The sequence below is a fragment of the Coregonus clupeaformis genome, chromosome 14, assembly GCF_020615455.1.
Source record: "Coregonus clupeaformis isolate EN_2021a chromosome 14, ASM2061545v1, whole genome shotgun sequence".
NCBI lineage: Eukaryota > Metazoa > Chordata > Actinopteri > Salmoniformes > Salmonidae > Coregonus > Coregonus clupeaformis.
This window is the reverse complement of record NC_059205.1, coordinates 41,110,935-41,136,319: the sequence shown is the minus strand read 5'-3', so window position 1 is coordinate 41,136,319 and position 25,385 is coordinate 41,110,935. Positions and strand designations below refer to the sequence as shown.

Here is a 25,385-nt window from a genome sequence, read left to right as displayed (position 1 = left end):
ATGAAGACTTATGGAACCAAGTCTAGACTGCACACATATCTCTGAATAAGATGACAATGGCTCCATCTACTGACCTACCTACCAGATTGTGCCTTTTTTCCCCCACGATACTTTTATTTTGAAAACGAGGCGATACGTTATACAGGAAGTAATCTTCCACTGAGTGAATGTTTATTTACAAGTTCAAAGCTAATTTCTAGGTTAATCTTCAGTGTCTTTTGCCACACCTTTTCCTATTGCACACAGGCCTTTGAATTTACATTGAGATGTATATTCTAACCTGGTTGTTTTGCAGCAAGCCGCACCATGACTGCCATACTCCCTCATATCGAGCAGTTGTCTTCCAGAGTTGTGTGAATTCTGGCATGCAACCTTGGTCCGTCCAATGACACTACAAGAAACCAATACATATTTAGTTGGAAAGGGGAAAGGGGATTCGTATTTTGTAAAATGTATTACAGTTGCTAGCCGCGCTTGCCCCTCATGTGAGGCTTTCCAGGTGCTATTGTAGCAAGGAGGGTTCCATCCTCTCTGGTTGGTTTAATGTAGCCCAATAATCAGTGGTGGAGAAAGTACTCAAAAGTCATACTTGAGTAAAAGCAAAGTTACCTTCATAGAAAATGACTCAAGTAAAAGTTAAAGTCACCCAGTAAAATACTACTTGAGTAAAAGTCTAAAAGTATTTGGTTATAAATATACTTAAGTATCAAAGTAAATGGAATTGCTCAAATTTACTTAAGTATCAAAAGTAAAAGTAAAAGTATTATTAATTTCAAATTCCTTATATTTTGCAAACCAGGATAGCCAGGGGCATACTACAACACTCTAACATTAATTTACAAACAAAACATTTGTGTTTAGTGAGTCCGCCAGATCAGAGGCAGTAGGGATGACCAGGGATGTTGTCTTGATAAGTGCGTGAATTGGACCATTTTCCTGTCAAAATGTAACAAGTACTTCTGGGTGTCAGGGAAAATGTATGGAGTAAAAAGTACATTATTTTCTTTAGGAATGTAGTGAAGTAAAAATAAAAGTTGTTAAAAATATAAATAGTGAAGTAAAGTACAGATACCCAAATAAACGACTTAAGTAGTACTTTAAAGTATTTTTACTTAAGTACTTTACATCACTGCCAATAATGGACTAAATTAGCCTACCATTACTCCTTATAGTCCAAGGACCTTACATGTTCTGTTTAGAGGCGAATTGGCTCTGGCAGCCAAAACAGACAAATACTCCATCTAAACTAGCCGACTAAACTTAACTCCACGATGGAGTTGAGCGCGACTAGTGTGGGCGCACTGGAGCTACGAAGTAACATAACTTAATTTAATCTATGAAAATTCTATGAAAATAGCTAAAGCTCTCTACTTTCATGTCATGTCTAAATAATTTCACAAATGCTAAATATACACTTACTGTACGCTGTTTTAACCATTTTTTACACAGTTGAAGGCGACAGTATTTTTCAGTGACAACACGTTCTACTTACATTTACACACAGACTCAGATAGCTAATTAGCACAGGTACGCTTCTGTCTTCCTATTTTGTCAGTAAACATGCTGTGGGAACTCTAACCCTATAAAGGTGTGCAGTAATTTAACCTTATGTTTTTAGACAATTATTTATTGCTGATTTCAGTTCCTTATGTTTCCAAAACCGTACTGCAAGCGATGCGTTTTAATATTCATAATGAGCGTCAGGGCTCTTAACAAAACACCCCTGACCAGAAGATACTATTGTCAATAGGCGCTAAAGGTAGTTAGCGGCTATGAATGGGCTAGCTCAAATGTGGTAAGATTGTCGGCAGCTATTGTTTGTGTGGATATTGAAATTACACAAAAGTGTCAAGCTGCATGAATGAAGTACTGTACTTCTTGTTTTCAGACGAGTTTTGATAGACACAGGAGAACATGCTGTCCCTGAGTACATCAGCAGGTTCAAACAAGCCTTGTGTCAGTTCAACACTGCCATCCAGGAGATCATTGTCACCCATTGGCTTCACCACCATACAGGTGGAGTGACAGACATCTGCAGGGACATCACTGGAAGTGAGAGTGACACCTGAGGATAGGCTTCTCTGTCATTTTGTCAGCTCCAGTTTGACAGTGCTTAAGCTCTACAGAGATAGCTCTGGTTTAGGGCGTAACCTATGGCTTGCTGAGACTGAGCCTCTGTGTCAGCAAGCGTAATGCCCTGGACCAGAGCTAGAGGCCGATGTGCTTTTATTTTCCCATGCAGGTTCGGAGTTATAAATCAGCAAACTTCCTCGCTCTCCCCCAACTGACGGAAGAATAGGAGAAAGTAAGACGTACTCTTACCTGAAGCATGGAGATGTCATAGAGACAGAGGGGGCCACACGGAAGTGAGTTGATTGTCTAGTGTTACTATGAGCAAGTAGTATGTGCATGCATATGCCCTTTTAACTAATATATTGGCCCAAGCCAGTGTCATGTGTGTCGGTGTGTCTGTCTGTATGTCTGTCTCTGTGTCTGTCTGTGCAGTGTCTCATCCACAGTCTGAGAATGGCTGTCTGTCTGTCTGTGCAGGGTCCTGTTCACCCCAGGACACACAGATGACCATATGGCCCTCATGTTGGAGGAGGAGAAGACCAACTTCTCAGGAGATTGTATTCTGGGGGAGGGAACTGCCGTGTTTGAAGATCTCTATGACTATATGAAATCTCAGCAAATCCTGTTGGACTCACAGGCTGACCTAATATACCCAGGTTGGTTAACTCTGAAACACTGAATGGTATAATTGAGTGCAAAGTGCACAAAAAATGCATGGAAATCATCCATTAGAAAAGACACATTACATTACATAAATTCTACTGTCAGTCACACCTTCAAATGGCTAGTTCACATTAGCTACAGTGACTTCAGAAAGTATTCACACCCCTTTAATTTTTCCACATTTTGTTGTGTTACAGCCTGAATTTAAAATGCATTGAATTGAGATGTGTGTCACTGGCCTATACACAATACCCCATAATGTCAAAGTGGAATTATGTTTGTAGAACATGACGCCATACAAGCTGCCTGCCATCTGCCCGGTACATTTGAAACCGGGATTCATCCGTGAAGAGCACACTTCTCCAGTGTGCCGGTGGCCATCGAAGGTAAGCATTTGCCCACTGAAGTCGGATATGACGCCGAACTGCAGTCAGGGCAAGACCCTGGTGAGAATGACGAGCACAAAGATGAGCTTCCCTGGGACTGTTTCTGACAGTTTGTGCAGAAATTATTCAGTTGTGCAAACCCACAGATTCATCAGCTGTCCGGGTGTCTGGTCTCAGATGATCCCGCAGGTGAAGAAGCCGGATGTGGAGGTCCTGGGCTGGCGTGGTTACATGTGGTCTGCGGTTGTGAGGGCGGTTGGACATACTGGCAAATTCTCTAAAACGACGAGAGATGAACATTCAATTCAGCAACAGCTCTGGTGGACATTCCTGCAGTCAGCATGCCAATTGCACGCTCCCATAAAACTTGAGACATCTGTGGTATTGTGTTGTGTGACAAAGCTGCACATTTTAGAGTGGCCTTTTATTGTCCCCAGCACAAGGTGCACCTGTGTAAAGATCATGCTGTTTAATCAGCTTCTTGATATGCCACACCTGTCAGGTGGATGGTTTATTTTGGCAAAGGAGAAATGCTCACTAACAGCGATGCAAACAAATTTGTGCACAACATTTGAGAGAAATACGCTTTTTGTGCATATTGAACATTTCTGGGATCTTTTACTTCAGCTCATGAAACATGGGACCAACACTTTACGTGTTGCGTTTATATTTTTGTTCAGTGTAAATCGCCTTGAAAATCTATGGAAGACTTGAAAATGGCTGTCTAGCAATGATCAACAACCAACCTGACAGAGCATGAAGAATTTGAAAAGGAATGTGCAAATATTGAACAATCCAGGTGTGCAAAGCTCAGACTTACCCAGAAAGACTCACAGCTGTAATCACTGCCAAAGGTATTGACTCAGGGGTGTGAATACTTATATTATGTAAATGAGATATTTCTGTGTTTCATTTTCATTTGTATTTGCAAAAATGTCTAAAAACATGTTTTCACTTTCTCATTATGGGGTATAGTGTGGAAATGGGTGAGAAAAAAATATATTTCATCCATTTTGAATTCAGGCTGTAACACAACAATTGTGGAATAAGTCAAGGGGTATGAATGCTTTCTGAAGGCACTGTATGTATAGAACTTAACACAAAAACATATTCTACAAGAGTCATTCATATTCTACAGAGTGGTCCTCTGTAGCTCAGCTGGTAGAGCACGGCGCTTGTAACGCCAAGGTAGTGGGTTCAATCCCCGGGACCACCCATACACAAAAATGTATGCACGCATGACTGTAAGTCGCTTTGGATAAAAGCGTCTGCTAAATGGCATAAAAAATATATATAAAAAATAATTCCTTAACTAATATCTGCAGGTCATGGCCCTGTGGTCCAAGATGCCGCTTCTAAGATCCAGCATTACATCAGCCATAGAAACCTCAGAGAGCAACAGTGTCCTCCAGGCAGCCGAAAGGGAACACATTGACTTCTATGGAACTGGTCAAAGTCGTCTACAAGGTGTGGGAATTGTAACTTAAAGTTATGATCCTCCATTGGCAACTGTAAGATTTATAAACAGTATGTGTAGATGCTGACCAAAGAATGTTAAGTCATTCAAAACCTACAAACACTGCTTGGCCTATAGAAATGAACATTTACAAATCTGTGTATTCATGTGCTATACTCTACTTTGTATCTTACTTTGTAACATTTACTTTTCTGCAAAAGGAGACACTTTAATGTCTGCACAAAGCAGCAGAGGTGAACCTTGTGCATTACCTTAAGAAATTTGAGAAGGATGGGAAGATAACTGTTGGTGCGTCTTAATTTCTGTCACTTACATTACGTCCTCTTATGTTACACTATTTGATTTGATGTTCTAGATGTTTACAATTTTGTCTCCAATTGTCTTTCAGCCAGTGATTAATCTTCTCACACCAATAAATGGAAGGGTAATTTGTGATCCACACTTTAATTCGACAAAGGACACTTGAGATCTTGGATTTCCTTGTGCAACACACAAATGAGCTTTGGACATTTCAAGACATCATTTGAACTTCAGTATGTGCCTATGGACAGCTGAACTCAAGATAAGCACATATACATTTAAACCCTGTGCAGAGAGTTCATTTTCAACCAAGATCACACTGATTTTCCTATTGAAAAACCAAGATCAAACTATATGAATCCTTAATGTAAAATGAACAGATGCCTAATAAATGTATAGTTTTTCAATATAAGAACAAAACGCTACTGAACGTTCTAACTCTATCATTAATTGCCGTTTGCTGATTGTGCAATTTAAACCCTGTATGGGGACCAATGATCAATGCTAATACATGTACTAACGTCACTCTGCGAAATACTCACTAGGTGGCAGTGTTTATCAAAGAAAGAATAACCGAACTGGAAAATGAGGAGGGGAGTAGAATCAGAGACGGAAGTGGAAGCAAGAGACACCCCACTCGATGTTTTTTTCTGGTTCAATGAAAGTCAATTAACTATGTAGACCAGACCCAGCTGCTATTGCATTGGTGACTATGGGAGACCCACCCCGTTAAATAGACCGGAACTGACCTTGTTAGAATGTCAACCCATAATGTCATAGATTTTGCATTTAGGCCACAAGCAGCGAACCACTCAACAAGCGACAACATTTGGATATTACCAATTGCCTTCCATGGGTGGCTTTTGAATGTACTACTGACTTGTGATTTTGAAACTGTAATAGGCAACCAATGCAATGATTGGCTGCTCTCGATTCTGCCCTATGAAATGTATGGTACTAGATCCCCCAAATTCCTCAAAATAGATCAATATTATATTTACAGGATGGAGATTTAAAATATGTAAAATACTTATAAAAAGCTTGAAACGAGTATAACAATAGGCAGATAAATATCTACATGAGTTCCTCTTTCAAAATGTACAAACCCTTTACCTTGCCTAAACAGTCTTCATTTAATGGAAGCACATTAATTAGCAACAATTTATTTTATCAACAGCAGGTGTGGACAATTAATAAGTGGCTGTGGCCACTATAAAGGCAGACACGGGTGAAGTAAGTAGCCTATCAATTCTATGGAGGGTTTGGAATATAGAGCTAGTTTGAGGATGCAACATTGTATCTGTCCCCTGATGTCTTTGTGAGCATAGCCAGCACCATTGAAGCCATCTCCATTTTGAAGTAGTACATTTTTGTCCTCTACTGCTTCTATGAGTTGGTAAACAAACGGAAAGGGTGCATGCTGCCACCTGGATTGTGTTGTTTGAACACGTATAAAGCCAAGGTTGGCAATTTACTGCCACCTGGAGTTATGGAATGTTTGCTCACGAGTATAATTAATTGGCTGATCCCTCCTGATGACCTGGATGGAATTATGTGATATTTCCTTAACCCATAGGAAGTCCAACCCAGTTGACTACTTAAAAATGGTGAAAGGCCTCAATGGCACTGCCCATGCTAAAACTGGCTTTTGGGCACTAGAATCCTATATTTATCTTTATGGTTTGGACAGAGAAGATGATTTGTGAGCCATTTGAACATCTGCCTGAGGCATTTTTACCATGCCATAGAGACACAATTCCTAATGTGAAGAGAGGCACTATCTTACTGTGTTTGTGTAGAGGCTTGTTAATTGAGTCTTACTTATATTCATGTGTGGGTAGCTTGGGCTGCATGGAAAATACAAAGCCTAACATCAAGTACAAACCTGAAGAGTAAGCACACTTTTTTACTCAAATTAAATTTGTGCCTAAATAAAATGGAGTTTGTTGGTAGCCTACATTTTAAAGACTCCAAAATGTAACGTGTCTTTATTTAAATTTAACCTTGAAGGAAGAAATATGACTTTAAAACAATTCTGAGTAAGCGCAGCAGGGTCAACCTATTAAAGTTTTTAAAAAATACATTGTAAACATCCTCTTTAGTTGTGGTTAACAAACTTTAACCGGCCGCATTGATACATGGGTCTGTCTGCCTTTTAGCTGCAACGGCTGGCTGCAGTGTCATTATTCTGGCCGTCTGTTCTGTGAGCAGCAAAGTCCATTGTGGTAATGAGGGCTGTTGCGCTGCGCGTGTGGGGGAGGACTATGGGTAAGATAAACAAGCACCCAGTCATCGCAGAGGAACATGGCGGCAGTGCTGTTACATTGCCGATTCACGAATCCGAAGGTCCTGACATAGCAGTTTACATTTATGGGACTTCAACTTACGGTAAGTTATGGAGAGTAACTTACAATAGATGTATTTTTTTTAGTATAGAAGTGTATTTTTGTGCAGATAGTTGAAATATATGCTATAATCCATAATGTCAGTTTAGGTTTACCATTGGGAAGCGCGTTGTTGCTTATCTGAAGTGAGATATTTCTTTAGATGGTTCGGAGATGACTTCCACACTAGTTTTGTGTTGAAGCGTTACTGAAGTTTAACTTAAAATGTGTTTAGGCTACCAAGCAATGTAAATCACATTTGTTTTGACTTGTGAGTCTGTAGGCTACTGTGTTTGAGTTTCAGAGAGAAGTTGAAGGAGATTTCTATTTGCAAATTCATTTGAAGATTGAACAACGACATCGATAGCGGATATGGTGGTAAACATTTCACGTAGTTCGTGGTTTTTGCATAATGCAAAATAGCTTATTGAAACCAAAAGAACAGATGTTGTTGAAGAAACCAAACGTCACTGTCGGGTATGAGTTTAAGTAGGAAATCCTCAGCAAGCAAGGCACCACATTTTCGATCTCTGTCATATCAACTATGTAACACTGTTAGAAACGTTTGCGATCTGAGAAGTGCAACATTACATATAACATTGACACAATCAGAGGAATGATATCATTTTGACTTCAACTGTAAATCAACCTTTGAGAGTGACGTCATATGGCGAACGTGACGCAAGTCTTCCCACAGGAGTTGTATATCACTGTTCCAAAACAAAAATATTTGTATTTGGCAATTAGATCTTATAACCTAAGTGTTGGTTTATCAGTGACTATCACCTAAACGGTCAAAACAAATATCACAATCATAGCATTATTTTATTTCTTTCCTTGTTGTGAGAATCTCCATGTTAAATCAAATAAAATGTTATTTGTCACATACACCGAATACAACAGGTGTAGACCTTACCTTGAAATGCTTACTTCCAAGCCCTTAACCAACAATGCAGTTCAAGAAATAGTTAAGAAAATATTTACTAAATAAACTAAAGTATAAAATAAAAAGTAACACAATAAAATAACAATAACAGGTACCGGTACCGAGTCAATGTGCGTAGGAACAGGTTAGTCGGTTGTCCCGAAGCCACTCCTGCGTTGTCTTGGCTGTGTGGTTAGGGTTGTTGTCCTGTTAGAAGGCGAACCTTCAACCCAGTCGGAGGTCCTGAGAGCTCTGGAGCAGGTTTTCATCAAATATCTCTTTGTACTTTGCTCCGTTCATCATTCCCTCAATCCTGACTAGTCTCCCAGTCCCTGCCGCTGATAAACATCCCCACAGCATGATGCTGCCACCACCATGCTTCACCGTAGGGATGGTGCCAGGTTTCCTCCAGACGTGGCGCTTGGCATTCAGGCCAAAGAGTTCAATCTTGGTTTCATCAGACCAGAGAATCTTGTTTCTCATGGTCTGAGAATCTTGTTTCTCTTTAGGTTCCTTTTGGCAAACTGCAAGAGGGCTTTCATATACCTTTGACTGAGGAGTGGCTTCCATCTGGCCACTTTACCATAAAGGCCTGATTGGTGGAGTGCTGCAGAGATGGTTGTCCTTCTGGAAGGTTCTCCCATCTCCACAGAGGAGCTCTGTCAGGGTGACCATCGGGTTCTTGGTCACCTCCCTGATCAAGGCCCTTCTCCCCCGATTGCTGAGTTTGGCAGCGCGGCCAGCTCTAGGAAGAGTCATGGTGGTTCCAAACTTTTTCCATTTAAGAATGATTGAGGCCACTGTGTTCTTGGGGACCTTCAATGCTGCAGAATTTTTTTTGGTACCCTTCCCCAAATATGTGCCTCAACACAATCCTGTCTCGGAGCTCTATGGACAATTCCCTCGACCTCATGGCTTGGTTTTTGCTCTGACTTGCACTGTCAACTGTGGGACCTTATATAGACAGGTGTGTGCCTTTCCAAATCATGTCCAATCAATTGAATTTACCACAGGTGGACTCCAATCAAGTTGTAGAAACATCTGAAGGATGATCAATGGAAACAGGATGGATCTGAGCTCAATTTTGAGTCTCCTAGCAAAGGGTCTGAATACTTATGTAAATAAGGTATTTTTTTTATTTTGATAAATTAGCTAAAATATCTAAACCTGTTTTCGCTTTGTCATTATGGGGTATTGTGTGTAGATTGAGGATTTTTATTTATTTAATCCATTTTAGAATAAGGCTGTAACAAAATGTGGAAAAGGTCAAGGGGTCTGAATACTTTCCGAATGCACTGTAGGAGTTCCTTTTGTCCATGTGGGAAAGGGCAGTGTGGAGTGCAATTGAGATTGCGTCATCTGTGGATCTGTTGGGGCGGTATGCGAATTGGAGTGGGTCTAGGGTTTCCGGGATGATGGTGTTGATGTGAGCCATGACCAGCCTTTCAAAGCACTTCATGGCTACCGACGTGAGTGTTATGGGGCGGTAGTCATTTAGGCAGGTTACCTTCGCTTTCTTGGGCACAGGGACTATGGTGGTTTGCATGAAACATGTCGGTATTACAGACTCCGTCAGGGAGAGGTTGAAAATGTCAGTGAAGACACTTGCCAGGTGGTCCGCGCATGCTCTGAGTACACGTCCTGGTAATCCGTCTGGCCCCGCAGCCTTGTGAATGTTGACCTGTTTAAAGGTCTTGCTCACATTTAGCTATGGAGAGCGTGATCACACAGTCGTCTGGAACAGTTGGTGCTCTCATGCATGCTTCAGTGTTGCTTGCCTCGAAGCGAGCATGAAAGGCATTTAGCTCGTCTGGTAAGCTCATGTCTCTGGGCAGCTCGCGGCTGGATTTCCCTTTGTAGTCCGTAATAGTTTGCAAGCCCTGCCACATCCGACGAGTGTCAGAGCCGGTGTAGTAGGATTCAATCTTATTCCTGTATTGACGGTTTGTCTGAGGGCATAGCGGGATTTCTTATAAGCGTCCGGATTAGTGTCCCACTCCTTGAAAGCGGCAGCTCTAGCCTTTAGCTCGGTGCGGATGTTGCCTGTAATCCATGGCTTCTGGTTGGGATATGTACGTACGGTCACTGTGGGGACAACGTCGTCGATGCACTTATTGATGAAGCCGGTGACTGATGTGGTATACTCCTCAATGCCATTGGATGAATCCCGAAACTGTGCTAGCAAAACAGGCCTGTAGCGTAGCATCTGCGTCATCTGACCACTTCCGTATTGAGTGAGTCACTGGTACTTCCTGCTTTAGTTTTTGCTTATAAGCAGGAATCAGGAGGATAGAATTATGGTCAGATTTGCCAAATGGAGGGTGAGGGAGAGCTTTGTATGCGTCTCTGTGTGTGGAGTAAAGGTGGTCTAGTTTTTTTTGTTGTTGTTGCACATGTGACATGCTGGTAGAATTGAGGTAGTCCTCTGTAGCTCAATTGGTAGAGCATGGCGCTTGTAACGCCAGGGTAGTGGGTTCGATCCCCGGGGCCACCCATACGTAAAAATGTATGCACACATGGCTGTAAGTCGCTTTGGATAAAAGCGTCTGCTAAATGGCATATTATTATTATTATTATTATTATTAGGTAAAACGGATGTAAGTTTGCCTGCATTAAAGTCCCTGGCCACTAGGAGCACGGCTTCTGGATGAGCATTTTCTTGTTTGCTTATGGCCTTATACAGCTCGTTGAGTGCGGTCTTAGTGCCAGCATCGGTTTGTGGTGGTAAATAGACGGCTACGAAAAATATAGATCGTTTGGTCTACAGCTTATCATGAGGTACTCTACCTCAGGCGAGCAATACCTCGAGACTTCCTTAATATTAGATATCGCACGCCAGCTGTTATTGACAAATAGACGCACACCACCACCCCTCGTCTTAACAGACGTAGCTGTTCTGTCCTGCCGATGCACGGAAAACCCAGCCAACTGTATATTATCCGTGTCGTCGTTCAGCCATGACTCGGTGAAACATAAGATATTACAGTTTTTAATGTCCTGTTGGTAGGATAGTCTCGAACGGAGATCATCCAGTTTATTATCCAATGATTGCACGTTGGCCAGTAGAACGGATGGTAGAGGCGGGTTACCCACTCGCCGACAAATTCTCACAAGGCACCCCGATCTCCGCTCCCTGTATTTACTGTGTATTAGTGAAGTATTAGTGAATCATTTAGTGAATTTACTGTGTATTAGTGAATCATGGTGAATCATCAGTTTTAAATTGCAAGTAAAGAGTGTAGGAGAATGGAATGGCTCCAAAATCTAATACAGTTAACATTGAGCAGGGCCAGTGGGCCACCGATAAATTGGCCTGCAGAAGGTTGACCATATGACAGGTGCATAGTGTTATCCATAGTGAAATCTTACCTAATAAGTCAAACTGCTATTAGAGTAGAAATATAAAGATTGGACAAAAGGCTGGATCTATTGGTAGAGAATCTCTTAATATTCGACTAGTGGCCCTTTAAGGACTATTTATTCTCTGCTGCTGTATTACACAGCAGTGAACTTTGAAAGGTATTGCATCACACAGCAGCTTTCCTTGTTCTGTCGTTGTCCCGCTTTTCATTATTAAATGCATGAATCGTACATGAAAAACAGTGAACTTTGTTGACAGATATAGGCAACTTGATTTTTATTTAGTAATGGAACATATTGTATTTTCAATATCTTATTTTGCTTATCATTTCAGAGCCTTTTAGCCCTTTCATTTTCTATTATTTAGTAGGGTATGCAGAAGGCTTGGCATGTGCTTCAAACATACAGTGAGTGATTTAGAAGGGATGCCATTTCATTGCATAGCTCTATGACTGCAACAGTGGATGACTGTACGTAACATTTTAAAGTGGAACTGACAATGTTTTAGCATTTTACATTTACATTTTAGTCATTAGCAGATGCTCTTATCCAGAGCGACTTACAGGAGTAATTAGGGTTAAGTGCCTTGCTCAAGGGCACATTGACAGATGTTTCACCTAGTCGGCTCAGGGATTCAAACAAGCAACCTTTCGGTTACTGGCCCAACGCTCTTAACCGCTAGGCTACCTGCCTAGCAACATGAAATCTTATTAAAATCTTTTCATATAACACCCCCAGGAAGAATATGCCTTTTATTTTTTATTTTTTAAATTTTCTGAGAAGTGAGCACTTAGCTATGGTCATTTTCACGTTTTCATACTTTCATAGAATGTTGGGGAATGACGTAGATGAAGGCTTTTGTGAAAATCCTACAGCAATATAGAGTAGGAAAGCGGCCGTGCATTTTAACAATTAATAGACACTGCAGTAAATAAAACCTAATAAAAACGTGTCAGTCTTGTCAAGGACCGGACTCTACACAGACTGATGTGCCATAACCAATCAGAGATACAGTAGGCCTATATGCAAATAAGCCATTTTCCACACAGGCCTGCCATCATTCTCTTTTCAACTTGACTGTGTGTTTACAGGCAGTACCAACAGCGCAATTTTAGATAATTAGAAAAGCATTTGCCAAAAGCCACAAAATACACCTGAATGGATTTCTGCAAATATGTAAATACCACGGGGGTCCTCTTACATTTGGGATCTTTACAGTCCTATTGATAAAACAACTATGTACAAATAGGCTATCTCTCCCTCAGTTGCCTATGCACAACAACAACAAGATCAACTGTTAGCCAGAATGAAATGAGCTAAAATTTAATGAGGGAACAGTAGATAAACCCTCTCAAACTTTCAGCTTGTGGTTGGCAGTCAAAATTGCACTGATAAACGATGGGGAATAGTAGCCTGCTTGCCCTTCTGCAGCTTGCCTGCCAATGCATGCTTGTCCCAACCCACGTTTTGGCAACTGAATGGGAACTTGCCTGCCCGCCCATTTGATCGATGCCAAATACATAAGGTGTCATTGTACGCCGATGATTCATGTTTTCTTTAAAATCCACAACTTGAATCCCTCCACAGCCTCATAGAGGATCTAGATACATTTTTGAACCTCTCTGGATTACAACCAAATTATGATAAATGTACTATATTACGTATTGATCACAAAAAAATAAAAATTTTACATTACCTTGTAGTTTACCAATAAAATGGTCTGATGGTGATGTGGATATACTCGGAATACATACAGTGAGGAGAACAAGTATTTGATACACTGACGATTTTGCAGGTTTTCCTACTTACAAAGCAAGTAGAGGTCTGTAATTTTTATCATAGGTACACTTCAACTGTGAGAGACGGAATCTAAAACAAAAATCCAGAAAATCACATTGTATGATTTTTAAGTAATTAATTTGCATTTTATTGCATGACATAAGTATTTGATCACCTACCAACCAGTAAGAATTCCGGCTCTCACAGACCTGTTAGTTTTTCTTTAAGAAGCCCTCCTGTTCTCCACTCATTACCTGTATTAACTGCACCTGTTTGAACTCGTTACCTGTATAAAAGACACCCGTCCACACACTCAATCAAACAGACTCCAACCTCTCCACAATGGCCAAGACCAGAGAGCTGTGTAAGGACATCAGGGATAAAATTGTAGACCTGCACAAGGCTGGGATGGGCTACAGGACAATAGGCAAGCAGCTTGGTGAGAAGGCAACAACTGTTGGTGCAATTATTAGAAAATGGAAGAAGTTCAAGATGACGGTCAATCACCCTCGGTCTGGGGCTCCATGCAAGATCTCACCTCGTGGGGCATCAATGATCATGAGGAAGGTGAGGGATCAGCCCAGAACTACACGGCAGGACCTGGTCAATGACCTGAAGAGAGCTGAGACCACAGTCTCAAAGAAAACCATTAGTAACACACTACGCCGTCATGGATTAAAACCCTGCAGCACACGCAAGGTCCCCCTGCTCAAGCCAGCGCATGTCCAGGCCCATCTGAAGTTTGCCAATGACCATCTGGATGATCCAGAGGGGGAATGGGAGAAGGTCATGTGGTCTGATGAGACAAAAATAGAGCTTTTTGGTCTAAACTCCACTCGCCGTGTTTGGAGGAAGAAGAAGGATGAGTACAACCCCAAGAAAACCATCCCAACCGTGAAGCATGGAGGTGAAAACATCATTCTTTGGGGATGCTTTTCTGCAAAGGGGACAGGGCGACTGCACCGCATTGAGGGGAGGATGGATGGGGCCATGTATCACGAGATCTTGGCCAACAACCTCCTTCCCTCAGTAAGAGCATTGAAGATGGGTCGTGGCTGGGCCTTCCAGCATGACAACGACCCGAAACACACAGCCAGGGCAACTAAGGAGTGACTCCGTAAGAAACATCTCAAGGTCCTGGAGTGGCCTAGCCAGTCTCCAGACCTGAACCCAATAGAAAATCTTTGGAGGGAGCTGAAAGTCCCGAAACCTGAAGGATCTGGAGAAGGACTGTATGGAGGAGTGGGCCAAAATCCCTGCTGCAGTGTGTGCAAACCTGGTCAAGACCTACAGGAAACGTATGATCTCTGTAATTGCAAACAAAGGTTTCTGTACCAAATATTAAGTTCTGCTTTTCTGATGTATCAAATACTTATGTCATGCAATTAAATGCAAATTAATTACTTAAAAATCATACAATGTGATTTTCTGGATTTTTGTTTTAGATTCCGTCTCTCACAGTTGAAGTGTACCTATGATAAAAAATTACAGACCTCTACATGCTTTGTAAGTAGGAAAACCTGCTAAATCGGCAGTGTATCAAATACTTGTTCTCCCCACTGTATCCCAAATGAAATAAATCATCTCACTCCAATACATTTTAATAGAAAGTTAGCAAAAATAGATAAGATCTTGCTACCATGGAAAGGTAAATACCTGTCAATTTGTGGAAAAATCACCCTGATTAACTCTTTAGTATTATCCCAGTTTACCTATTTGCTTGGTCTTGCCTACGCCTAGCGAACAGTTTTTTAAATTATATGAGAAAAAAATATTCCATTTTATTTGGAACGGCAAGACAGACAAAACTAAACGGGCTATTTATATAATGAATGAATTCGGAGGACAGAAATTATTAAATATTAAAGCTTCAGTCATAAAAAAATTATACTTAAATCCGAACTGGTTCTCTAGCAAACTAGTAAGATTGTCTCACCCAATGTTCAAGAAGGGACTTATTCCCTTTATTCAGATTACAACCCCTCACTTTCAGGTACTTGAAAAGGAAATCATCTCCCAAGTATCACTATTTTTAAAACAAGCCATAGAAAGTTGGTTGCAATTTCAATTTAATCCTCCAGAAATGACAGAAAAAATATTGCAACAAATATTGTGGTTAAACTCAAATATACTCATTGATAAAAAAAAACGTTATATAAAAAAGGTATAATCTTCGTAAATGATATTATCGGTAGGAATGGTGGAGTTATGTCCCACATGCAGCTAACAAAAACATATGGAAATGTCTGCTCTACCCAAAATTACAACCAAATAATTGCAGCATTACCGCAAAAATGGAAGAGGCAAGTGAAAGGGGGAAAATGTAAGGAACTTGTCTGTCGGCCTTGCATTAAAGAACATCATTGGTTAAAGACAATTGTGATAAATAAAAAAGTTTACCAGTTTCATTTAAGGACCAAAAGATTGACAGCCGTCCCATATAGATTGCAAAATAGTTGGGAAGAGATTTTTGACGTACTACTTCCATGGCATAGTGTTTATGAACTGATACGCAAAACGACTCCGGATTCAAAACTTAGAATTTTTCAATTTAAATTATTATATAAAATTCTTGCTACCAATAGAATGTTATTTGTATGGGGGATACAATCTTCCCAGCTCTGCAGATTTGGCTGTGAAGAGACAGAATCATTAGATCATTTGTTTTGGTACTGTCCATTTGTAGCTTGCTTCTGGACACAGGTCCAGGAATGGCTGAAGGATTGCAATATATGCATGGAGCTGACCCTGCAGATAGCACTACTGGGTGATCTGAAAGTCTGTAGTCAATCGATCAATAATATAATAATACTTTTAGCAAAAATGTTTATTTTCAATTCACAAACTGTAGAAACAATGAGAATAGAAAGGTTCTGAACTTTTGTAAAACATCACAGTACAGTTGAAATATATATGGCAAATAGAAATCCAATATGGATGGTGTTGAATGAAGCTGAAGGATGGGACTAATAACAACAACTAATAACAACAAGATAACTAAGTATATAGGTTATATATTGTGAGCTTTTGTGAAAGAGCACAGTTAGAAAGATATGGCATATAGAAAGAAGCATACCAGATGGACATCATGAAAATGATCGGAGGAAGTTCAGCAGTAAAAACAAACAAAATATAATTATTGACAGTGTAAGTAGGAAAACCTGCAAAATCGGCAGTGTATCAAATAAATAAATAGTAAATGTATTTAGTCAGCCACCAATTGTGCAAGTTCTCCCACTTAAAAAGATGAGAGAGGCCTGTAATTTTCATCATAGGTACACGTCAACTATGACAGACAAATTGAGAGAAAAAAAATCCAGAAAATCACATTGTAGGATTTTTAATGAATTTATTTGCAAATTATGGTGGAAAAAAGTATTTGGTCACCTACAAACAAGCAAGATTTCTGGCTCTCACAGACCTGTAACTTCTTCTTTAATAGGCTCCTCTGTCCTCCACTCGTTACCTGTATTAATGGCACCTGTTTGAACTTGTTATCAGTATAAAAGACACCTGTCCACAACCTCAAACAGTCACCCTCCAAACTCCACTATGGCCAAGACCAAAGAGCTGTCAAAGGACACCAGAAACAAAACTGTACAAAGAATGCTGAGTTGCATCCAAAGAACACCATACCTACTGTGAAGCATGGGGGTGGAAACATCATGCTTTGGGGCTGTTTTTCTGCAAAGGGACCAGGACGACTGATCCGTGTAAAGGAAAGAATGAATGGGGCCATGTATCGTGAGATTTTGAGTGAAAACCTCCTTCCATCAGCAAGGGCATTGAAGATGAAACGTGGCTGGGTCTTTCAGCATGACAATGATCCCAAACACACCGCCTGGGCAACGAAGGAGTGGCTTCGTAAGAAGCATTTTAAGGTCCTGGAGTGGCCTAGCCAGTCTCCAGATCTCAACCCCATAGAAAATCTTTGGAGGGAGTTGAAAGTCTGTGTTGCCCAGCGACAGCCCCAAAACATCACTGCTCTAGAGGAGATCTGCATGGAGGAATGGGCCAAAATACCAGCAACAGTGTGTGAAAACCTTGTGAAGACTTACAGAAAACGTTTGACCTGTGTCATTGCCAACAAAGGGTATATAACAAAGTATTGAGAAACTTTTGTTATTGACCAAATACTTATTTTCCACCATAATTTGCAAATAAATTCATTAAAAATCATACAATGTGATTTTCTGGATTTTTTTTCTCATTTTGTCTGTCATAGTTGACGTGATGAAAATTACAGGCCTCTCTCATCTTTTTAAGTGGGAGAACATGCACAATTGGTGGCTGACTAAATACTTTTTTCCCCCCACTGTGTGTGTGTGTGTGTGTGTGTGTGTGTGTGTGTGTGTGTGAGGGGAAAAAAAAGAAAAAAAAACATATGGGGGATTGGAAGTGATGCAGACAATTACTTTGATGGAAGTTACAATCTATCTGCAATATTAAAGCTGATCTACCCCCTAAAAAATATATAAAAAAATGCATTTGATTGACAACAAAGAGAGATGCTAACTGTGGATAGTTGTTCAAGTTCAGCATAGCTAGCTAGCAAAGTGATTCACATTTCTTGCTAGCTAACCAAATGACACCTGCATCTCTAGCTGTAGCCACCAAATAACAATATATGGGGGGGGGGGAAGTCGGCCACTCACCCACTCGTCCAATGATATGACATCCTCCAAACAGTAAGTTAGTTAGCTAGCTAACGTTAGGCGCCATGTTTCTAGATCGCTAAATAGCGGCATAAATATATAAACTAGACTATTAGTCACGTTATTACTGACTTGTGGTCATTGCCCTTGCTAGTTTGATTGCATTGACATTCCCAGCCATAGTTACATTTTTCAGTTTTTGTCCAAAATATTGAGTAATTGAAACTGAAACAGTGCATCCCGATTGGCTGCAGGCAGCAAACAATGTACCAGGCAAGCTGTGACTTACAACCGGATAGGAATATTTGTTGGACTACCAAGAAAGGTATTGGTGAATTAACTATATTAATCATGCATTGAATCTATTCTGACAACAATGCCTTACTCTACGTCATGGAATTTCTAGTCAAATAGAACCTATTTTTAAAACCTCAAGTTGGTTTTGTACTGGGAATTGTACACTTTTCACGGATATTATGATTGTCTGTTTGTTTCAAATCTGCAAAGTAGTTAAAACGCTGTCAGTTCCACTTTAAGAGCCTTAACATGAATTTGACCGTTTTCCCAAAGAGTGATCCTTAGTTGCTTGAAATCAGCCAACCATGTGAGCGACAGAATAATGCCTGGACAAATGGCAGGGGAGCGGGAGGGAGCTTGGGACTTAATATAATATAATATGCCATTTAGCAGACGCTTTTATCCAAAGCGACTTAGTCATGTGTGCATACATTTTTACGTGCAGTTTTTCTCTAGCAGGTTTCTACAGTCTTAACGTGAATTTAGGGCTTGCACAGTTACCGTATAATTGTGTAACCAACGCTATGGATTTAAACCGTCATGAAAATAAAATAACCGTCATAACCGTTTTTAAAATTATTATATATATATATATAGGTAGCTTAGTGGTTAAGAGTGTTGTGCCAGTAACCGAAAGGTCGCTGGTTCTAATCCCCGAGCCGACTAGGTGAAAAATCTGCCGATGTGCCCTTGAGCAAGGCACTTAACCCTAATTGCTCCTGTAAGTCGCTCTGGATAAGAGCGTCTGCTAAATGACTAAAATGTAAATGTGTGTGTGTGTGTGTGTGTGTGTGTGTGTGTATATATATATATATATATATATACACACATGCCAGGCATTCCTACAGTTTACTAAATTTTTCTGTGGTAACATGGACTCTTTACAACTGTGATGTAACTTTGTTGCTCCTTGCTGAAACGAGCTAATTCCATGACCGTCACAGCCCTGCCTGAACTTAAATCCCATCTTAAAGGGGTCTGCTGAAATCACAGCAACATCAGTTATTCCTTTTGCATTGAGTTTATGTACCCATTTCAAAGTAATCAGAACTCTGATATTTGAAGCACTGCATCAGTAAATTGAGTGCTCTAACCTACATCTCTCCTTGTGCTTTCTTCCAATGGCCATTGAAATTCCAGGGATATGCTCTGCTTCTCTCAGTAATTGCATTACATGGAAATTAAGAAATGTGATATCTGTTCTTATGTGACCTAGTTATGAGAGGCTGTGTACTACTACTACTACTACTACTACAGTATGATGATTAATTTATCCAGAGCCCTTGAATGTTCATTCCATGCTGCGTTCACGTTACTAATGGAATTCTCTCTCGTGGAAATACATGTTCTCTATCTCTTACTTTAGAGTGCCCAGTGATGCCTCCTCATCAACTTCAAGCACTTCCTGTCAATTGTTCAATTTATCTATTCATATGGATTCATTTCATTACCTTTTTTCTATTATCTTTGTGTACAATGCAGGCCAGGTTATGATATAACAGAATTGTAGATGAAATGTTGTCCACCATACTGTGGGACAGAATGGCTCTGTAGGGTGATGACTACAATCCTAAATTATTGGCCATAGCTCGGTACTGGAGAATTAGTCAAATGACAGTTTTCTTCCAAATGCATGCAGGCCAGTGTGTGTGTAGATAGTAAGTGTGCTGCCCTTCCCCCTTGGCAGGCATCTCCTCAAATACCTCAATGACGGTTCATGGATGGACTGTGACCTTACAGTAAGGGGTCCATTCCTTTCTAGCATTCAACAATGCAGTAAAAGAGCAATTACTGACTTGAAATGGTGGATGTAACATACTGGACTGAGGAGGAGACTGGTTCAAATGGTGAATCTGTGTGTGAACCCCTCCCTGGACAGTCCACACACAACGCACACACAGTCAAATGTGTACTTCAGCTGCATTTACACAGGCAGCCCAATTCTGATATTTTGCCCAATTGTTGGCAAAAGAGCTGATCTGATTGGTCAAAAGACACAATTGGTGAAAAAATATCAGAATTGGGCTGCCTGTGTAAACGCAGCCATAGTGTACTAACAGACCGTCACAACCCACCATGGTAAACTGTTTCTAGGCCACCCAGCAAACGAGCGAGAGTAAATCAGAATCCAGCAGAGTGAACCAGTGGCCAGGGAGCCAAGTCCAGGGTTGCATAACAAGTGCTAATTTGGTTTGAGCTGTGGCCATAATTCTGCAGCTATGTGACAGGGCCCTGGTGATAAAGTCGCGCCTGTGCTACACCCTGCGTGAAAGCACTGTGGACTAACATGACTAGCAGCCAAGTCTGCATGCTTGGAACCAACCTCTGTTTGTTTGGATTTTTTATTTTGGGAATCCCACATTGCTGTGAGAAGGGTCAGCAGCAGCATTTTCATGTAGGTGCTCACATGTTAGCTACACCAGTGGTTAGGGCAAGTACTGTTCTGCAGTATTTGCCTGCATGTGTAGAGCAACCTGGAGGCAGTGGTTGCAGGATTTAGCCTGGAATAATATTAGGTAATTTAGTGGTTTGGATGTAAAAAGCCTACCAATAAACTCTAAAGCCTTGTTCACACTGCAAGTCTTTGTTTTTCACATCCATTTTGGAATATTGACTGTCCAAACACCAAGTTACAAGTGACCAAATCAGATTTGTGTGTGTTCAGACAGCAGTTATTTGCTGACATGGCTTCACTAGTTGTTATAGTAATGACTGGTGTGTGCGCAGTGGTGTAGGCTGATTTGGTAGTGGTTCCCGTGCTTCCTATCACTCAGAAGTTATGTAGCAAGCTAAAGTGACAATGCCTGCCATGGATGTTTCCCAGTTGCTTTGAATGTTAAAAACCATAGTGTAAGAACAGTTTTAAAGCCTCAAAGGATAAAATGATCCAACTTTCAAAACAAGTCCTTTTTGGCTAGCCACAGCAGTCAACTATGTAGCTGTTTAGCTTTATAGCACATTTACTAATTTGTTTGTAAACAATTAAGGAGCTAGTTGGCTACCACATGTTCTTGTCAAACTGTCAACAGAGTAGCTAGCAAGCAACAAGATATGCCAAATAAATCAGAAGTCGCATGGCCAGGAATCCGATTTGTATCTGACTTCAAATCACCTATGAAGGTGGTTTGAAATGTGGCTTGAAATATCTGATTCCATGTGCTTTTTGGCTGTTTAGACTGCAGGAAAAATAACAGATTTGAGTCGGGCATGCAAAAAAAATAGGATTTTAGTGACTTCAAACTACCAATGTGAACAAGGCTTAATTGTGCCATGTTATGAAAATATGTTTGTGGTTATGGTTGTTTTTGAGTTAAGATCAATGTAATATCATCATGTATTACAATGTGATCATGATATTGACCATTTAACATCCTAACTGTCTTCACTGCTGACATCAGAAGGCAATAAGTATTTGTTGCAATACCCTAATGACTATAGGCTACTAAGGCTAGATGCTTACTTTCCGGTATAATTATGGAATAAAAGCATTGTCTGTTTACTCAAAACAATTTTCAGCAGTCACAGTTCCTAGTACCTCAAGTTTTCTGTTACCATCTGGTTGCTTGGTAACACAAATGAATCATAGCCTGGAAGTAGGTTTGTGTGTGTGTGTAAAATGATTTAAGGATGACTACCATCGCTTGTGCTTCTGTGGTTTACTATGTTTGTGTACAGAATGTGAAACTAGACACTTAGAAAATATTACTTTCAACAGATCTAAGATCAGCTTACTCATACTGTGTAATGGCTAAGGCTTGGATTTGTTGAGAAAAATATGATTATAGATCTGCGCAGGCAGGGGGCAAAGTCTACCATAAGCCAATTGGACAAATGAAAACGTAAATGAATGTCAGCATTACGTGTCGATTGAGTAATGACTTGTAAGCACTCGGACAAAGATCGCAGAGAGTGTGCCGCTCAGGGATCTACTGTAGCTTCAAGCCATCAACCAGGAGATAAATTCCATCTGAGTGAGATGCCATTTTATCCTGATGTGTGTTGTGTTCAGATCACATGACTGGATCAAATTAATTGAGCTGGGTGAGCCAGCATTGCTATTTGAGCTGCCCTGTCATTGGCTCATTCCAGGGGGAAATAATGGTGAACTCCTGAACTCCGATCAGCTGTGAGGTACACCGAACTTAAACACAGAACCTGTGGTGATGGCCAGACACACTGATCTAGGCCAGATTTCATTTAAGTTTTAATATGTCACAGTCACACTGATGATGGCATAGCAGCCGAAACGTTGCCTCTAAATGAATAACATGGCATAACATAACTTTGCAAATCTCTTCTTGAATGTATCAACTTTGATATACATCCTAAGCATATCTCACTCATTCTGTTCTGAATTCTTCCTTTAACTGATTATTGACTATCAACAGAAAGCTGATGTTCTCCGGCCGCGCTCCCCCACCCATCCCCTCTCTCTCTCTGGTGCCCTGTGGTTGGTGGAGATCATGTTACAGCAGGAGGAAAGCACTTCTGCTCTCAACACACAGCATTACATGATAGTCCTGACTGACTGACTGACTGACTGACTGACTGACTGATTGGGGGGATTTAACCTGTCCCTGTTCAGTGCTGGAGTGTGTGTGTCACTGATTTGTGTGTACACACAGCACCTGTTCTCATTTGAAGATTATTTGACTTGCTTTTGTCCTGCATATTTTTGAAATTCACTTAAAATAGGAGATGTGATGGATGCAGGCCTACATCCATGTGCAATGAAAGAAGAAACCCTGAAATGCAACCCTGAAACGATCAGCCTCCGTGGGTGAGAGCCAGTGAGTTTTTGGTTTTGCTACTTAACCATCCTATGGGACCTGGGACCATGATGTTGCAGATCATATGATTTGGCATGAAGAAATGCATGTGGGAAAGGGTTTAGGTTATTAATCTCAACACACCCTTTTGAAGCAGAAGCACCTCATCCATTAACATGTCAAAATCCACCTGCCTCATGGGTTGAACTCTTTCTTTCTGCCAACACGTAGCATTTTCTATTCATTCCCAAAGTGGAAAAGCAGAAATTGAAAAGGTCACGGCACCTGCTTGTAACCATCCTGTCTCATTCGATCAGAGGCCTGAGTCTGTCTTTTGATGGGTGACTGTTGAGCTGATGATGAGTCAGGCTTGGTGCTCTAGTCATAGGGCTGATCTTACTGGCACAGACCCAGCCCTACAGCCACAGCCCTGTAGCCACAGCCCTACAGCCACAGCCCTGTATTCCCAGCCCTACAGCCACAGCCCTGTAGCCACAGCCCTATAGCCCCAGCCCTAAAGCCACAGCCCTACAGCCACAGCCCTATAGCCACAGCCCTATAGCCACAGCCCTATAGCCCCAGCCCTAAAGCCACAGCCCTACAGCCACAGCCCTATAGCCACAGCCCTACAGCCACAGCCCTGTATTCCCAGCCCTACAGCCACAGCCACAGCCCTATAGCCCCAGCCCTAAAGCCACAGCCCTATAGCCACAGCCCTATAGCCCCAGCCCTAAAGCCACAGCCCTATAGCCACAGCCCTATAGCCCCAGCCCTAAAGCCACAGCCCTATAGCCCCAGCCCTAAAGCCACAGCCCTATAGCCCCAGCCCTATCTCTATTGCCACAGCCCCAGCCCTCCCAGTGTGTGCTAGGCTAGGGCCTAGGCCCCGCTCCTCCCTCTGAATGGGATGGTGTGTTGGGGAGGGCCTGCTTCCTGGGTCTGGTGGGGATCAGCTGTCGTCCCCACTCCCCACACCTCCCTTTGGTCTCTCTGGGAGCAGGTGCATCTTTAAGTGCTCTGTGGTTTGAGGCTGCAGCCTGCTTTAGCCTGTTGTAGACCCGATGTCCTACGGAATGAGCGCCTGTCATACAGTACGAATCAGACAAACCTCCTTCTTCTACTCAACACACACACACACATGTACACACACGTACACACACCACCGGGGAAGCTCTAGCAGATGTATACAGTTGACCGGTCACCAAGAAATTAGCTTCCCCTTTCTACTCTTTCTCTTACTGCAGTGCTTTCTGACTTGTTGCTCTCAATTTCATGTTATGCTGCTCACACACTGAAGTGAGGTAATCATGGTAGAGCTACTGGTCCTCGCACGTTCAACTAATGCAAATTAGCAATGTGTCTGTAGAACTTGGCTGATTGCATTGAAAAATGAACTATAGCTCTCTCTTGAGCCAATTGAATGTACAGTAACTGTGTCTTAGGTTTGGATCTAACTGTAGTATTCCTCTTCTTGTTCAGGCTTTCACAGAGAGGAGTGGGTGATGCCTGAAGGAAACCTGCAGCAGAAGTTCATTAAGAAGGATGTGTTTCATAAGCCAAGGTGAGTCAGCTGACTCAACCGTTCTCATTCGCTCCCTGATATTGGGCCATTTCTGCTTTGGAGCTGACCTGTGTTTACTATAAGAAACATAAGCCTTGTCTGCGCCATAAGGCAGGAGCCTGTCTCGTGTTTCCGTAGCGTGAGGCAGCTTGATGTACAAGGACGCTTGCCAACGGTGTTTACTATAGTGTATACTATATTTGTATCTAACAACAATCTACATTTACTGGCAATTACTGGCCTACACTGGCATACACACATACACAGCTATGACAACAAGCCCTTTGTTGGTTCTATAAAACTGCTGTAAACCAAATGGTGATGTTATGTAATGATCTGCAAAGTGAAAGTAAAGAGCAGGGAGAGGCCTCTGCAGGTTGACTGGCTAGTGAAACGAAAGCCAGCTGCCTGCTGTGTTTAAAACACAAACACACACACACACTTCTTTTGTCTTTTGCCAGCCCATTGTTGCCTCTGCTTTGTCTCATGTGACAAGAGCAGGCCATTATCTTGGTAAAAAAGGAAACCACTTTTCGGGGCCGGGCGTCATAAACTATTGGAATTTTCGAGTGCTCTCTACTCTCTCTAGCTGCTGGATATCCGGAGGCGGGGCCAGGGAGGAGTGGGGGGAGGGGATTGGAGATCATCGGCTGCGGCTCTGAGGGGATTTGTGCTGTAGTTTGTCAGCTGTCATTAGGAGCAGATGACATGGGAGGTAATCTGCTGTTTGTGCACGTCCTTGCTCCAGCATGTGCC

The 25,385-nt window shown here is 41.5% G+C and overlaps 1 protein-coding gene and 1 pseudogene across 8 annotated transcripts in view; both read left to right on the top strand.

The window, feature by feature from the left end:
* Window positions 1-306: 306 nt before the first annotated feature.
* LOC121581702 lies at window positions 307-25,291 on the top strand (annotated as a pseudogene).
* LOC121580886 (nuclear receptor coactivator 2-like) overlaps window positions 7,199-25,385 on the top strand; it is a 77,227-nt gene continuing 59,040 nt past the window's right edge. For 5 of the 8 annotated variants that reach the window (XM_041896026.2, XM_041896029.2, XM_041896027.2 and 2 more), the window contains exons 1-3: window positions 7,205-7,287; window positions 22,995-23,089; window positions 24,548-24,629. The gene's annotated coding sequence lies outside the window, so the exon portion shown is untranslated. Of the gene's footprint in view, window positions 7,288-22,994; window positions 23,090-24,547; window positions 24,630-25,385 lie in introns of all 8 variants that reach the window. The other 3 variants (XM_045224815.1, XM_045224814.1, XM_041896024.2) reach the window with 1 other exon arrangement.